Source organism: Microtus oregoni, unplaced genomic scaffold, assembly GCF_018167655.1.
Source record: "Microtus oregoni isolate MIOR12 unplaced genomic scaffold, Mior012 000009F_ref0000495, whole genome shotgun sequence".
NCBI classification, from domain to species: domain Eukaryota; kingdom Metazoa; phylum Chordata; class Mammalia; order Rodentia; family Cricetidae; genus Microtus; species Microtus oregoni.
This window is the reverse complement of record NW_024543068.1, coordinates 16,613,752-16,630,766: the sequence shown is the minus strand read 5'-3', so window position 1 is coordinate 16,630,766 and position 17,015 is coordinate 16,613,752. Positions and strand designations below refer to the sequence as shown.

The following is a 17,015-nucleotide window of genomic DNA, read 5'->3' as shown; positions in this document are numbered from 1 at the left end:
CCTTCTCATTTTATCTTACTGCAACTAAATGCAAGCTTAAACAAACAACAAACCACAACGCATACCAAACCCCTCTGTGGGAAGCTGGGCCTGAGATACCAATCTGTTATTCTGGGCTATGTTGACACTTGTCCTGTGGTTTAACTGTCGTCTTGTCTCCCTACTCAGCAGCTTGAGTGCCAGGCCGAGCACCAGGAGTCCCCCATGTTCTTGTGAACAAATGCATGAGGGGTTCTGTTCCTTGCTCGATGGTTCTGGCCATGCAGTATATTTAAAGCCTAACACTGTAGGCTGTTTGGACACCCTGGGGAGTGTTTTAGGCTGTTGAAGATGAGGACATCTTTGGTGTTTAGCAGGTGGGGTCTAGAGCAAGACAAATAATATCAAATGCTTATTTTTTGCTTATTGTGTCCCAGGCTCTGATTTTAGATTTTTAATGATATGAGATCATTTAATCTCCACACAATCTTACCCAGTACATTCTACCACCAACCCCATTTCACATGTGAGAGAGCATTGGTTAGTATGCAACAGACATGCTATCCCTAGACTGTACAGAAGCATCCTGTGTTGCATAGATCCCCGCAGGCATGCCCTCATTTTGTTTTTATTTTATTTTATTGAGATCAGGGTTTTGTTTTGTAGCCCAGGTTGACCCACTTCATGGTCCACCTGCCTCCACCCAAATGCTGAGATTACAGATATGCAGCTAGCCTTTGGGTGTTTAATGTAAGAAAAAAAACTGTTAGGATTAGAAATATAGCCATCATGCATTGAAGAAGAAAATCATGAAGTTTTCACCTATAGATCTGAATGGCCTGTGTTTTCAGTTTTGCAATGGGGGCATACCCCACTCCATAAAACAGAGTAAGTGCTCTGTGGATCTCTCAGAACAGGCTGGTTTTAGAGGTAGGAAAGAGGTAAAGAAGGCATGAACAACAACAAAAAGCAGAGCCCCCATTTCAATATCCTTTTGGGTCAGTCGGGGATGGAGGAGTAGAAACAGAACAGCTTAACTTTGAGTTCGCTAAGGATACCTATGTGCGCAGACCAAGTCAGAGGAACCATTGTCATCAAGTTGATTGAAACTGGCCTGCTTGCAAAATTTGGCTAACTCTCTAATCTTGGTTTCTTAGAAAGTTAGACAAGTAGTGTAGTCTCAGGTTAACAACTTGGAACTCTGGCCCAAGTGGTTCCACTTTGATTTTTACCAGTGTAGACTTTTAGTCCAAAGACTGACCTTCTGACACTTCTATTTCACACGTGTGAACTGCCCAGAGAGCACGCTGCATTTTTAAGCTCTTTACTAAAGAAGCTTGACTTTCAAAAGTCAAGGAAGCCAGTGGTGACAATGCCCAAAGCTTTTATGTCACAGAAACCACAGCCACGTTGTACTAGTGGTTGCTGTGGCCATGATTCAATCAACTTTATCTTTCTCTTCTCACCTATAGTTAGAGCACTGAACTGTTTTTGTAAACTATATACTTTTTTCTGTGGGTGCAGAGAGATTGAGGAAGGGGCTCCATATGTAGCCTGGGCTGACCTCCAACTCTTGCCAATATCCTCTTGCCTCAACCTCCTGAGTTACTGAAGTTACAAGTGTACACCAGCACACACAGAAGTGTATGGATCTTAAATGTGCATCTTTATGAATCTCCCCAACATGAACCTGCCTGTGTCATTAACACCCAGATCAAGAGGCAAAGCAGGTCTGGGATGAGCTCAGTGATGGAGCTTTGCATGTTTCTTGAGTATGTTAAAGGCCTTTAATTTGGTTCCCAGCACTGAGAAAACAGAAGAGTCTTGGAAGTGGTGGCACAAAATTATAATCCCAGTGTTTGGGAAGCTGAGGCAGGAGGATCACACGTTCTAAGCCAGCCAGAGCTACAAAAGCATGTTGTTGAATATTATTTTATGTAAAGGTGTGTTGTACTTGTTTATGATCTATTTGTTCAGTGATGTAAAGATGTGTTATGTTTGTTTATGCTGCGTTTATTTAATTATGTAAAGATGTGTTGCTATATTACCTTGACTGCCTAAGGCACCTGATTGGCCTAATAAATAGGTAGACAGCAGAGGCATAGGCGGGGCTGATAGGCAGAGAGAATAAATAGGAGAAGGAATCTAGGTTCCAGAGAGAACAAGAGAAAAGGAGAGAATGAGGGGGAAAGGGAGGGAGATGTCCAGAGCCAGTCAGACAAGCAGCTGTCAGCCAGTCAGACACAGAGTAGGACATACAGAATGAAAGAAAGGTAAAAGGCTCCAAGGCAAAAGATGGATAAAGAGAAACAGGTTAATATAAATTATAAGAGCTAGCAAGAGCTGGATGGTGATGGTGTGTGTCTTTAACCCCAGCACTTGGGAGGCAGAGGCAGGCAACTGTGTGAGTTCGAGACCAGCCTAGTCTACAGAGCGACTTCCAGTACAGGCTCCAAAACTACACAGAAAAATCCTGTCTCAAACAAAACAAAACAAAACAATATGAGCTAGCAAGAAATGAGCATAAGGTAAGACCGAGCGTTCATAACTGATAATAAGTCTCCGTGTCATGATTTGGGAGTGGGCTGGTGGCCCAAAAGAAAGCCTGCTACAATAGTGAGATCATGTAACAATATTTTCATCATCCTGGTATTCCAATCCTGACCAAAACTTCCCCTAAAGGTCACTGCCATCCCAATTTTTGTTGTGATATTTCATTTGTATTTTAATAAATAAAACTTGCCTGAAGTTCAGCAAGTAAAACAGCTGCACTGATCAGTCTTACAGACCAGGCAGTGATGACACACACCTTTAATCCCAGTAGCCACACTAGTTTGCCATAGAAATCGGGCAGTAGTGGTGGATGCTTTTAATCCCAGTCCTAGAGAGGAATATAAGACGGGACAGCTCACACACACAGTCTCATTCTGAGATTCCTGGAGGCAGGGTTGCCATTTCAGACTGAGGCAGAGGTAAGAGCCAGTGGCTGGCTGTTTTGCTTTTTTGACCTTCAGGTTGAACTTCAATTTCTGCCTCTGGGTTTTTAGTAATCGTGCTATGTGACTTCTAACACATTAAATGAATTTTGCCTACCTTTGAACTTGATAGAAATAGTGATTAGTCAAAATGACTACAGAACAGTAAAAAACATAGCAAAACCCCCACCCTAAGCCTTTGAGATTTTTGTAACAGAAATAAACGGCCATAAAGACTCCTGCCGGGAAGTGAATCTGCCAGAGTGATTTTCTGGAATCTGACGGTATTTTGTAGACACTAGATTAGCCAGTTTGCCTCTTGACCTGGACATTCCGAAGGACTTATCTGGTTCCCAACACAGAACTTATCTCAGTTCTCCTTATCATCCCCAAAGAATGCTTTTGATGTTGTGCGAACCTCAGCCCTGCTTATCTTATGTGGAACCTCACCTAGCTTCTGAGCTGAGCCTACATCCCAGATTTGCAAATCTTTTCTGCACCCAAATAAAACAGTCTGTTATTTTAGTCTCATTTATGATTTCGTGATTTGCAATAAAAACCACGGTGCATCCATTTTAATGTCTGGCTCTCTTTAGTTTTGGTTCTGTTTATGAGATTCATTCACGATTTGGAGGTTTTGTTAATTTTTATCCACTGCATGGTCAGCCACCATAGAGCCATATTATAACCACCGCGTTGGACATTGTCCACCATTTTTGTTTGTTTGTTTGGTTTGGTTTTCTGTTATGGATTATAGTGCTATAATCATTTTTTGTTTTGTTTTGCTTTTCAAGACAGGGTTTCTTTGTGTAACAGCCCTAGCTGTCCTGGAACTAGCTCTTGTAGACCAGGCTGACCTCGAACTCACAGAAATCCTCCTGTCTCTGCTTCCCAAGTGCTGAGATTAAAGGCCTGCGCCACCACTGCCTGGCTCACTATAATCATTCTTGAACATGTCTTTTAGAGAACACGTGCATGCCTTCCTTTATTTCCTGCAGTAACACTACAGGCAGTTCTGCTAAGGGTTTTCATCCCACGGTAGTAAGGGCATCATCAGAGTCTTGCTCTGCTAAAGGGCATAGATTCTGAGGCAATGCTTGAAGTCCCCTGGTTTGAATAATTGTTTCTGCTCATGGTCTGTTTGTGCCACAACTGTTGCTCCTGCTGTCCTGTTCTAGGTGCTGAACATGCTCTGTTTAGGGAGAGGGTTTGAGAATTATGTCAGGAGGCTGGAAGGCTGTGGTCAGTATTTTCATTACCACTAGAGGTCACCTGCTTCCTCTCAGACCTGGTATTCTCATCGTCCATGGTAACTTGGGTTCCAACTTTATCGAGAGAAAGAAATAGAGACCTGTGGGGCTAACACCAAACACCTCTGACCTATTCTGTGGGCCCACCTCCCATCTTCCCAGTTATGCGTAAGGTGTCGAGGGTCTGGCTGCCTCCTTGGGTAATGTACCCACCTTCACTCTAGTGGCTTTGCTGGTGAGTTTGGCTCATCCTAGGCCACCTGTGCCAGGTCCACCTCCTCCACTATTCCCGTTCATTCACATCTGTAGATACAAGTGTTGACAACTGTTGCATATTTTTTCTTCTTAGGTATATAGATTTGATATTTCAGATGCAAGTGTTTGACGGTGTGTGTTGGGGTGGGAGCCGATATAGGATTTTCCAGTTTCCCTTGTGTAAATACTTCCAACCTGATTTGAGGCTGTCAGTCCGTTGTTGTTGCCTATGGAGTTGAAAAGAGACGCCATAATAGAACGACATTACTACTATTCCCAACATACAGAGAGGGCAAATGTAGGTAGACTTGAAAGCAGACAGAAAAGGAGAATGTGGTGAAGTAATTAAGAAGTGATATTTTGAGTGTCATATTAACATCACACTTCATTAAATTATTGCTATGTGATTTAATTTTGTTTAACAATAAACTTGGACATTTGATTGATTGATTTACTTATTTGTTTATTTGGTCCCGGGGATCGGACCCAGGACATTGCGCATGTGAGCATGTAAACCCTCTGTAGCGCAGCTGTCAGGGCCTCCCAACCCTGACGATCTGAAGGAGACTTGCTGAACCCTTCACTCCATTAAGTTCCCCCTTCACTCCATTAGGTCACTGGGAAATGAACCACCAAGAACCCTGGAGGAGGAAGAGTCACCAAGGGACAGTGGTGTCATAAGACTGAGAGCTGTGTGGGTGAGGTTTGTGGGTTGGCTGTAGCCACAAAGGCCATCAGCTGTCCCCTGTCTCTTCCTCCTTCAGGCTGGCCGTCTCCCAGAGTCCCTGCCCAGCTCTTGGGCAAAGGTGATCTGGTTGACTAGCCTCGGGTGTGTGCCTGTGACAGGATCTGGCATTTTTCTCCCGCTGGGTTACCACCTGGGCCACCTGAGGACACAGCAGATGGACTTTCATCTTTGAATTATTCTCTCCCTTCCTCACCTCTTTCTCTCTCTCTCTCCTTTCTTTCTTACATGGTCTCATTGTGTCCTCCAGGCGAGTGGATGCTTTTATCATGGTTCTCTTTGGTGTGAGAAATGGGTCCAACACTTTTACCCAGACTACCGGATCTGTGTTGGGAATAAAAATGTGCTTAGAGTTTGGTGCTTTAGAAAATCGAGAATGGGGCAGAGTCCACACTGGCTGGCCAGGCAGACTCCAGGACACATTTTCTTTCTTTATTTGTTTAAAATTTACTTCTCTGAGAAAGGGTTTTTCTGTCTATCCCTGTCTGTCCTGGAACTCCCTCTGTAGACCAGGCTGGCCTCAGACTCAGAAAGATTTACCTACCTCTGCTTCCTGGGTGCTGGGATTAAAGGTGTGGGCCACCAAGCCTAGTCAGGGCTGATTCTAAGTCTGGGGGTAGGGCTGGGGTGTGCAGAGCATTGCTCTGGCTGTTGGGATTCTAACCCTGAGCTCTGCAAAGCCCTATCTGACTGGTTGTCTCTGGAGATCTGGGTATGAAGTCTGGCTCTCACAGGTTCCCATTAAGCTGTGGGAAGGGGTATTCTTACAACAGTATCAGCTGACAAACCCAGAGCTTCCTCCTTGGATAGAATCTTCCGCTCAGCTTGGGCTGGTGGAGCCCCAGTGGTCCATTCATACTAGACTTCTGCTTTCTTTAGCAACTGAATACTTCTATTTCCCTTGGAGACAAGTAGGTTTCCCTTCTTGGTCTGTGAAGGCTACCCAAGGATTTTTTTTTTTTTTTGGTTTTTTTTTTTTTTTCGAGACAGGGTTTCTCTGTAGCTTTGGAGCCTGTCCTGGAACTAGCTCTCGTAGACCAGACACACAGAGATCCACCTGCCCCTGTCTCCTGAGTGCTGAGATTAAAGGCATGCGCTACCACCACCTGGCTTACCCAAGGAATCTTGCATTAAAACATGAAACTGGAACTAATGCCTGTGTGTGTGAGATGAAATAAGCCAGTTATCTCCTGTGGTGGTTTGAAAGAAAATGGCCCCCAAAGGGAGTGGCACTATTGGGAAGTGTGGTTTTGTTGGAAGGTTATGTTTGTAGGTATATTCTTGTTGGAGGAAGTATGCCACTGTGGAGGCGGGCTTTGAGGGTTCATATATGCTCAAGCCATGCCCAGTGAGACAGTCCACTTCCTGTTGCCTTCTTATCAAGATGTAGCCAGTACCGTGTCTGCCTGCATGCCATGATGATAATGGACTGCACCTCTGAAACTGTAAGCTACCACCTCAATTAAATGTTTTTCCTTTGTAGAGTTGCCGTGGTCATGGTGTCTCTTCACAGCAATAGAAACCCTGGGACATCCCCTTACCTTAGCTGCCTTGGGTAAAATAGAGGCTGGTCATGGCTCACTTTGTGGGAATGCCGTGAGGATGCGGTGAGTTGGTAGTTATAGACACCCTTTGAGAAAGAGGAACAGATACATACAGAAGGACCATTGTGTGGCGTCTGTCCCCCGTCTCCCCTGCCAGGAGTAAAAGAAGCTGCATGATTATTTTTTATTATTATTTTTAGAAAAGAATGACCTTTGGAACAGACAAACAACAAATTCTGGTTTGGCAACATACCTGCTGCGTGGGTTTTGATTGGTTGAAACCTCTCTGTGAGCCTCCCCGGTAAAATGATGCTGATGCCTGACTTGGAAGGTGGTTACCGGAATTAGAAGTTACAGGGATAAAGATCCTGCCAAGTAAGTACCTGGCACACAGTAGGTTCTTTATACATAGGGGTTATCATTACAGCCGTTATATGTCATAGCCACAGCAACAATGATGCTGTACACCCCCACTCCCTATCTCCCACAGAGATAAGTTTCTCTTCTCTGTTCCTGGGCCCACATACTCCTGGCTGGGTTCCTGGGAAAAGACAGAATACTTTGCCTCTGGACTTTTTCCTAAGGCACTGACCACCTTAGCTGCTGTGCCCAGGACTGTCCTAACTTTAGGGCTGGAGTGCCACGACACCCTCACACAGACACACATGCAGTAAAAAACACCAATGTACATAAAATAAAAAATAAATAAATTAAAACATGTGTCTATGTATCTGCTTATTTATTTATCTCTACCACCACACACATGAAGGTCAGAGGACAGTATGAGGAAGTCAGTTTCTTCCTTCCTCCAAATGTGTTTAGAAGACCAAACTCAGGTCATTAAGTTTATGCCTTTCCTGGATGATCTATCTTGCCAGCCCTAAAGTTTCAAAACAAATTTTAAATAAAATTGGAGGATAGGATGTCATATTCCTGTCTCTTAGGAGGTAGTTGAGAAGATCTTCAGTTCAAGGCTAGCCTGGGCTTCAAAGGCTCTGCTTCAAACCAAAATCAAAACAACAATGGCAGGAGGCTCAGTGGTAAATGCCTGCCTAGCGTGCACAAGGACCTGAGTTTGGAATCTGTGGTAATGGTGCATCCCTTTAATCCCAGCTTCCAGGGGTGGAGGGGCAGAGGCAGGTCTGTGTGTTCAAGGCCAGCCTGATCTACAGAGTGAGTTGCAGGACTGCCAGGGCTACACAGAGAAACCCTGTCTTGGGGAGTGGGAGGAGGGAAGACCTAGGTTTGATTCCCTAGCACCATAAAAATAATAATTTAAAAAACCTTTCTCCTTAAACCAGTGTTCCTCTTGTGCACTTGAGAATCACGCAAGTTCAAATTATTTTTAGTTATTCTTTCAGTTTCACATAATTACATATATGATATACTTTGATCATATCCCATAGCCCCATTATCCTCTTGTCTCCAGCCACCAAACCCCAAGTCACTTCTCTCCTACTTTGATGACTTTTTTTTTGGTGTGTGTGCCCTACTTGTGGAAACATGGGTTGGGGCACAAAGCATTCTTAACCTCCATCTTAGGATATCTCATCATTGGCAAAACAAACAAACCAAAACAAACAAACAAACAAACAAACAAAAAAACCAACCAAACAGACAAACCAAACCACACCACAACCAAAACTTTCCCCTAAGCCGGGAGTACTGTCCTCATTTTGCAAGAGAGTAGAGCGAGGTTTATTATAAGCAGGATGTAAGATCTTTGACCTAGATCTATAAGGAGCACTGGAACATAAGTTATGAGGGGTAGGAAGGAGGGGAGAGGTTGGTGAGCCAGGGTTGACGAGAGGGAAAAGGGATTCACCCTGGTCCTGGTCCTGGCAATACAAGGCAGAAGCAAAGTGAAAAGCTAAACCAAAGCACCACCAAGGGACAGGAGCTGGGCTGCACAGTAAGGAAGGGCCGATGGAAAAGGACACTCCAGGTAAGGGAGCAGTTGCTGAGGACTCGGGTGGGACAGGTGGTGGCTTGTTAGAGAGCTTTTAGCCATGTTGGGAGGCTGGAGTGTTGGTTCTTCAGAGGGGTGATGTGGCTGGATTTCTGCCAGCCTGTTGAGCGCCCTGGGCACGATCTGTGCTGCGGACTTTGTTCTCAGTCTGTGGACTCTGGTAGGCAGTGAGTAACCATACTGTTTCCCTCTGTGAGACGTGGCAAGTCCTTTCTGAGGTCCCTTATTAATGGTCAAACTGCCACACATGACTGGAGACTCACTGGCCCTCCCGGGAGAGATGACCTATGCCTTCATACCCAGTTTCTCCCCCGTCCGTTTGTTTACTCCAGTCTCTCCCTTATTCTGTCCCCCGATTCACCCCTTTTTGTCCCTTGGGTGTTCCTGCTAGGACCCCAAGTTTCAGCAAGCAGGCTCCAGTCCTATGGCGTTTCTTTTTTCTTTTTTTTTCTTTTTTTTTTTTTGTTTTTTTTTTTTTTGGTTTTTCGAGACAGGGTTTCTCTGTGGCTTTGGAGCCTGTCCTGGAACTAGCTCTGTAGACCAGGCTGGTCTCGAACTCACAGAGATTGGGTCTTGCTTTGTAGTGGAGGTGGGCCTTGTTGTTGGAATTCTCCAGCCTCAGCCTCTTTCTAAGTGCCAGATTTACAGGCTGTTCAGATCCTGCCAGGCTGATGTTTTCCAACCCCTTAATGGTCCGGGCAGTGCAGCTCCATGCGAGTGGGAAAGAGTAGGATACCAGGTGTCCATTTTTCCGAGAGGAAAGGAGGAAAAGGTAGAAACATACCAGGGGTTTCTCTGTGGCCCAATGGGAAGAGCTCTCTAGGGGGTAGCTGTGTTGTGGTGGTGATAATTCACAGCACCTTTATTGAAAGCTCTCTAGGTAAAAGGCCCTGAGGTGTAGCTTTGTTCAAAGGACATCTGGCTAAAGAAAAAAAAAAAAAACAAAAAAAAAACCTCCCTCCCAGTAGAGCTAGGTAGGGCACTTGCCTAGAAAAATAAAGGGCAACTCAGCTAAAAGGCCTGCCTGATTTACGAGCCACGGATTTTCAGGAAGGACTGTCGCAACATTACCGAGCACCTCTGGGACAGGTCAAGTACAAGGACACGGGTACTAAGAGCCACAGTTTCCACTATCGTGTGGCCACCCCTCTGCAGTGAGAGGTCACTGTTAAATGGATGTAGAGGGCCAGTATAGAGTTGCTCGCTGAGATGCGTTCCAGAGCAGGGCAAAACCAGAGGCCATGCCTGCAGCTCTGGGGTCCCCAGCTCTTGTCAGTTTTCCTCAGTTTGAGATCCAGCAGGCGCTTTGGAGTGTGCAGATATAGCACTTCGGGACACCCATTAAAAAGATTCCCGAAGTCCACCCCAGCTGATTCTACAGTTCCATACCTACCTAAACCCTCGGGGCACTTTTGAGGTCGTTAAGTTACACACCACAACCTAGAGTACTGCTTAATAGGGAGATAATGACCTGCTTCAGAGATAGGTCAGGCAACGTGTGCAACCGAGCCTCTTAAACAGTAATATACTTCTCTGCAAATGACAGTAATTAAAACATCCAAATAACAACCAAACAATACAGTCAAAGAACTGGAGAGCGCTCTGAAAAGGTGGCAAATCAGAGTCGTCATTACAGCCTGTGCAGCCAGAGCGACCGTCTCTTTAAGGGCTCCCCCACCCCACCCCTTAGGGGCGTGTCAGACGAGGTCGAGGGCGCGTGCGCGCGACTCCGCGGGGGAGGTCGCAGCCGCGACGCGACGCCGGCGCTTATTGCGTGCGCGCCTGGCCCCGCCCAGGCTCCCGGCCCGTCCCTCCCCCCGCCCCCTCCGCGGGGCCTCCCCCGCCCGCGCTGTGCAGCTGGGTCAGTGACGCTGGCGCCGCGGCCGCCGCGTTCCATCCTCCGAAGCCGACCCCCGCTCGCGTCCTGCTCCTCCCGTAGCGTCCGCCAGCAAAGCGCCAGTCCGGGGCACGCGAGGCGTCGCGGGGACCCGAAAGGGAGTGCAAGCAGGCGGGCGGGCGTGCGCGCGCGGCGGCAGTGGCGGCGGCGGAGCGGGTTCGGCGGCGCGGGAGCTGCGAGCGCCCCCTTCCCGGAGGTCTCGGCGAGACTCCCCGGTGAGTTGTCACTGGCGCGCGGGGTCGGAGGGCCGGCTTTGTGTCAGCGGCGCGCGCGCGGGGCTGGTTGTCAGGGCACGGGCGGGCACGCATCCCCCGCCGGGACACGGGCCTCAGCGCGGCCGCCTGCTCCCGCTCTGGCCGCTCCGCTCAGGTTGCTGGGCCCGGCCGCTCTGAGGGCGGCGGCGTGGTCGTGCGGTGCCGGGGGACCCGGGGATCCGCGCGGGCGGAGGCCCTCGGTGTGGCCGCGCTGGCCCTTCCCGCCCAGCGAAGCCGCGGCCCGGGGCGACGGGACAGGCTTGGCCGAGGCCGGGTTTCCTGAGGAAATGGTGCAGCCGCTCGCGTGTGCGCGCGTGAGCTCTCCGGAGCCGCAGCGCCTGGTCGCCTCTTTAGTCGCTGAAACTTTCTTATTATGTGCACTGAAACTCGCCCAAGCCACTTCCTGTTTTGTTGTTGTTTCTAATGCGACTGCATCTAGACTTTCTTTTTGAATCCTTAGTAAAATAACAAATATTTGTGAGTCCGACGCTCCCCCTCGGTTGTGGTCGTGCAGCCACCGCGGTGGAAAAACTTAACCTGTAACGGAACTGGGAGATCAGCGAGGCCCGGGCAAAGAGGCGTCAAGTTCATTGGGAACTTCACGGCTCGGCGGAGGCCTAATGTTGTCGCCACACACTTCTATGGTGACAAGGCAGTATGCTGCCCTTTGTTGCTTTTGCTGACTGGGGGTTGAAGTGCTCTGTACAGAGAGAGGTGCGGGGACATTCTCCAGTTCGGTGAAGCCACGGTTGTTGACTCCTCTCTAGACCTGCAGTACTGCTCTTCACAGTGATCAATTCGTGTTTTGCTGTTAGAATCCCTTGAGTTAAAAAAAAATGATATTTTCTCTCTCTCTCTCTCTCTCTCTCGCTCTCTCGCTCTCTCGCTCTTGCTCTCGCTCTTGCTCTCGCTCTGGGAATTATACACCCAGATTGTCACCATCTAGCGGAGACTAGTAGAGACATGCCCTTGGCATTGACTTCTTAGTTTTGAGCTTTGTACTTTTTTCTTTAGGTGCCTATTCAAATAGAAACGAGCATTGTCTGAACTGGAGGGTGTTCTTATACTTCAGTAAAGGAACAGTTTCATAAGGCGGGGATGATGTGCAAAGCTTCTTAAGGGTTTACTGTGTACCAGGCTTGAGTTAAAAGTTTCTCTTAAAAAATTACATTTATTTAGTGTGCTTGAGTTTGAATGTGGGAGCTTGTGTACAAACACACCATGGTGCTGGTGTGGAGGTCAAAGAACAGCTTGGCATGAGCCAGTTTTCTGCCTCCTGGAGATTGAACTTAGGTGATCAGGTCTGGTGGCAAGTGCTTTTAACCACTGAGCTATCTCTGGCCCAAGTTTCACTTTTGATCTCACTTAATAACATTTGAGGCAGGGTGGATATTATTCTTGTTTTTCCAATTGAGATAAAAGCCACACAAGTTAAATAAAGCCACAAATGTAAGTTCTGGAGTCTCTAGATATTTCTCAAAGCACCATTAGTTGAGGCTGTTCCTCTAATTATAAGTGCCTCTAACTCTCCTGGATGCACATTTATGGTCAGTTTGCACAATGCTGCTTGTTCACCTTTTAAAAATGTTTTCATTCTATTTTGTGTGATACACAGCATATGCCAGTTGCCTGATATTAGAGATACCGTGATGAGTAAAACCGAAACCAGACAGGTCTTCATGGAGCTCTGATTTTTGTCCTCCTTAGGCCCTGCCTTTTGTTTTGTTTCTTTGAGACAAGTTTTCTTTGTGTAACAGTCCTGGCATTCACTCTGTAGACAAGGCTGGTCCTGAACTCAGAGATCCGTAGGCCTCTGCCTCCCAAGCGCTGGGATTAAAGATGTGCACCGCCATGCCTTGGTTGGTTGTCAGTTTTTTAAATTCAGTTTATTTTGGTTTATTGTGGTAATTTTCATTACTGTTTGCTGCTTTTTAGAAACTTGTACCCATTAAGTTAAAGAGAGTACAGTTATTAGTTTGAAACCTGTAGGTGGGATTCCTGTCTACAGAGGGACTTTGGATATTGTGGTAGGAATGATATATGAGTCAAATCCTCACCTATTGCTGTAGAGAAGTCTCAGGGTGTGCAGTCCTGAGAGCAAACCCACCAGATGGCAGTTTGACTTGCCGTGCCCAGCTTCCCCAAATGTAGCACTCAGGCTCATGGGGAGAAAAGGAAGACAGGTAAAAAGAGGTGCTGCAGCCTGGCAGGTGGCAAGACCTCAGCACTGTGGTTTCCTGGCTTGTCTCCATGGTGCGGTGATTGATCTGGAGCTCTTATGTAATGATGCATCTTTCTGACAGGGGATTTCCTCCTCTGCTGTTGCTGGGGCAGCAGTTTCTGCTCTTCTACTTCCTCCACACACATACATACATGTAATGTAGTAATTCACTTGGCTTCTAAAAGTAAGACTTTTTAATAAGTTTATTATTATTTTGCTCACATTATGCTTGTCCATTTCTCTGTTTAAAACTTGCCTTTGGGGCCGGGCGGTGGTGGCGCACGCCTTTAATCCCAGCACTTGGGAGGCAGAGGCAGGCGGATCTCTGTGAGTTCGAGACCAGCCTGGTCTACAAGAGCTAGTTCCAGGACAGGCTCCAAAACCACAGAGAAACCCTGTCTCGAAAAACCAAAAAAAAAAAAAAACTTGCCTTTGGTTGTGCTTATCTGTAATCTCAGCACTGGGATGGCCTGAGGTAGTAGGGTCATGAGTTCCAGCTAGCCTGGATACACACATAGTGATATCTTGTATCAAAATCAGATGACAGAAAAAGACAAAAGCCCCCTCCCCCCCAAACCAATATCCTTGCTCTCATTTCGTTCTTCTTGTGCTTTTTCTGTATCTTTAGCTCTTTTGATATTCTTCACTGCTCATATCCTCTGTAGGCTTAGAGAAATAATAGTGTCTTAAAGATTCAATTATGGGGCTGTAGAGAGTGCTTAGTGATTAAGAGTGCATGCTGGTCTTGCAGAGGGCTGGAGTTTAATTTCTAGCACCCAACCAGCTCACAGTCATTCATAACTCCAGCATAGGGGGGTTGGTGCCCTTTTCTGGCCCCTGAAAGCACACAGACATCTACACATAAACAATAAAATCTTAAAACTTTTGTTAAAACTAGTCATGGTGGTGAATGCCTTTAATCCAACACTGGGGAGGCAAAGGCAGAGTTGGAGGCCAGTCTGATCTATATAGTGAGTTCTAGGACAGCCAATGTTACAATGTGAGACCTTGTCTTAAAAAAAAAAAAAAAAGAAGAAGAAGAAAGTTAAAAATCCAGTGAGGAGTATGATTTTCCTCATTCCAGTACCAAACAGGTGATCTGGGAGAATAAAGCAGAACCATTTGCTGGGCATTTGAAGGAAAGCCAGAGGACAAATGGTGCTTGTGTTTTCCCTTTGTTTCCCTGTTTACCAAGTGACAATTCATGAGAGGTAGTGACAGGTCCTTATAGCCCTCTTTGTTTGGTCACCCATCTTCCATTCATTAAAGATTTTACCGATCTGTTACATAAAGAAACCCTGTCTCGAAATCTCCCCTGCCAAAAAAAAAAAAAAAATTATTTCTTGCTGGGCACCAGTGGAAATGACTTTAATCCCAGCACTTGGGAGGCAGAGGCAAATAGATCTTTGTCAGTTCGAGGCCAGCCTGGTCTACAGAGTGAGTTCTAGGACAGTCAGAGCTACACAGAGAAGCCCTGTCTCAAAACAAACAAACAAACAAAACAACAACAAACCACAACAACAACAACAAAAAAGAATTGCTGTGTTGCAGGCTTGAAAGTGAAGATTATGACATTTGGGTTAAGGGCAAACATTGAAACAATATGTAACAAGAGAATCTTTGGTTTCTCTGAAAATTGTTTCTATGCAGGGATCGTATCACTCTCTATCTCAATTCATTTCCTGTTATTGTAACAAAGTACCTGACATGTGGTAATTTGTAAAGAAGAGAAGCTTATTTGACTCACAGTTCTGGAAACCAGGAAGTTGGAGAGCTTGGCACCAGCGTCCTGCATCATAACACACCACAGGGAATCACATGGCAAAATAAGCAAACTTGGTAACTTGAGTCTCTTCCTCTTGTAAAGTCAGCATGGGTGTGCCACACTCCAGACCTCACTAATCCTAGTTATATGCTAATATATCCATTCCCCTTTTCGTCCCAAACAGAATTAATATATAACTTTGAGAGTTTCTAGTACCTAAACTTTTAGAGATGAAGAGGAGGGAGGATCTTGAATTCAAGGTTAGCTTGAGTTGTTTAGTGAAACCCTGTTTCCAAACAAACAAACCAAAACACAACACCCACATATATAATAATGAGCCTTCACCTAGTCAGATGGTTTTTAGAAAATTCATGTTCATAAAGTATATGGCCACACTGTAGGACACTTAAACAGTGAAAAGGACTGATGTGGGAGGACTGTTGGCTCGCTGGGAGGAGGAATGCACCTGAGAGTTAGGGCTGCAAGCTTTGTAATGTGTATTGAAGTCGTTGATCTTGAGACCCAGGAAGCAGTCAGGCAAACCTTGGGGTGACTGGCTTTGGGCATGAAGATCTATTTACTATATATATCATGACTGAGATTCAAGTAAGTAGATGTTTTCCTTTGGTTGATGTCTGATCATGAGTAAAAATCTTTTAGGTGAGTTCGTCAGGCACCTGTTGTTTATAGGCACCTACTGTTTTCTGTCTTTATCCTCATATCTGTGCCTGTCTGTTGTGCACCCCCCCCCCATCTTTTTTTGGGCTGGAAACCAGCAAAGTTTCTTCATTTGCTCTTTTATATTCTGGTTCTCGGTTGTATGTAGAGATAACCATGTACCTAGTAGATCTTGAAGTGGTTACGAGCTGGGTCACTGCTGCTTCGATCCTGAGGCAGAGGGACAGTTGAGTCTCTGAAGGTACTAGGTATAAGAGTACAAGGTTTCGTACAGCAGCTGTAGTGAGAACTGAGCAGGGCTTCAGGCTCTGGGGCTGTCTGTGATGTGTCTCCCTCCTGGAGACATCTGAAGGCTGCATGCCAAGCATTCATGCAGAACTCCCGAAACAGGATATTAACTAAGCATTCTCTCAAGCAGAAACAGATGTAGTTGCCTGTTACTGTGGTCAGTGCTGAGAGAGCTCTAAAATTACCTGGTAGCTGTGTGCCCTGATACACCCCCTCAAGAGTACCAGTTTAAGTGTTCTGGTTTTGTTTTTCTACAGTGCTCCATTACTTGGCTTATGAAGCTAGCCTGGGATTCCTCATGACAGCAGCAGACTTGGTGCCTTTTCAGACTGCAGAGGCGGTGACTAGCAGTTCTTTATTACCCAGAGCAGGATCTTTTATGTTGAAAAGTTAAATGGCTCGGGATTCTTTTCTCCTGTAGTTTGAGATTAGGAAGGAGCAGAACCTCAAGAGAAGAGATTTGAATAAGGACTCTTCCAGACTCCCCTTTCTTACTAACCTTTCACAAGGAGGACATGTATCTAATCTGTCCAGACCCAGTTTACCACCAGCAGTGACTCCTCTGCTCCCACAGGAGTTTAGGGTCAGAGTGGAGTTGACTTTATGTAGACTGTCCTTGCTGAAGTTCTCTTTGGCTGGACTAGACTTTGGTCTTTGACTAGGCTGTGAATGCATGCATGTTAGTCCAGTTCTTCCCCCTTTGGGCCGCTCTCAGTAGATCTCTGTAAATGAAGTAGGTGGAAGTCTGAAAAGGGGAACCGAGAAGCTGGGTTGACTATTTTGCATCTTAAATTATAATTTTCTTTCCACACTGTTTGAGGGGAGGTTGACGGGAAATTTTTCCTTTAATTTCCATTAAAATGGGAAGAGATTTCAGAAAGGTTGAAATATACAGGGCAAAAAAAAAAAGGTCATTATTGTGCAACCTAATGCGTCATTTCTGTGTATTCTTTTTCTAACATCTCTTGTGGTAATATCCCTAAACATCCAGGTTTGAATTGTGTTTTTCTCAGTGTTATTCTATAACCACTTTTCTTTGACTCACCCTTAATAGTTCAAATGGCTTTGTGGTTTTATATATATGTATATATGTATGTATGTATGTATGTATATATACATATATATGTATGTTTAGTTTCTAAGTTTGCTAAAGGAGATTTTTTGGCATTTAGCATATTATTTGTCATGTGCCTTT

General features: G+C 45.8%; 1 protein-coding gene across 1 annotated transcript in view; it reads left to right on the top strand.

Moving 5' to 3' along the window:
- The first annotated feature begins 10,554 nt into the window (after nt 1-10,554).
- Nucleotides 10,555-17,015, top strand: part of Susd6 (sushi domain containing 6) — a 98,236-nt gene continuing 91,775 nt past the window's right edge. The window contains exon 1 of the mRNA XM_041658123.1: nt 10,555-10,829. The gene's annotated coding sequence lies outside the window, so the exon portion shown is untranslated. The remainder of the gene's footprint in view (nt 10,830-17,015) is intronic.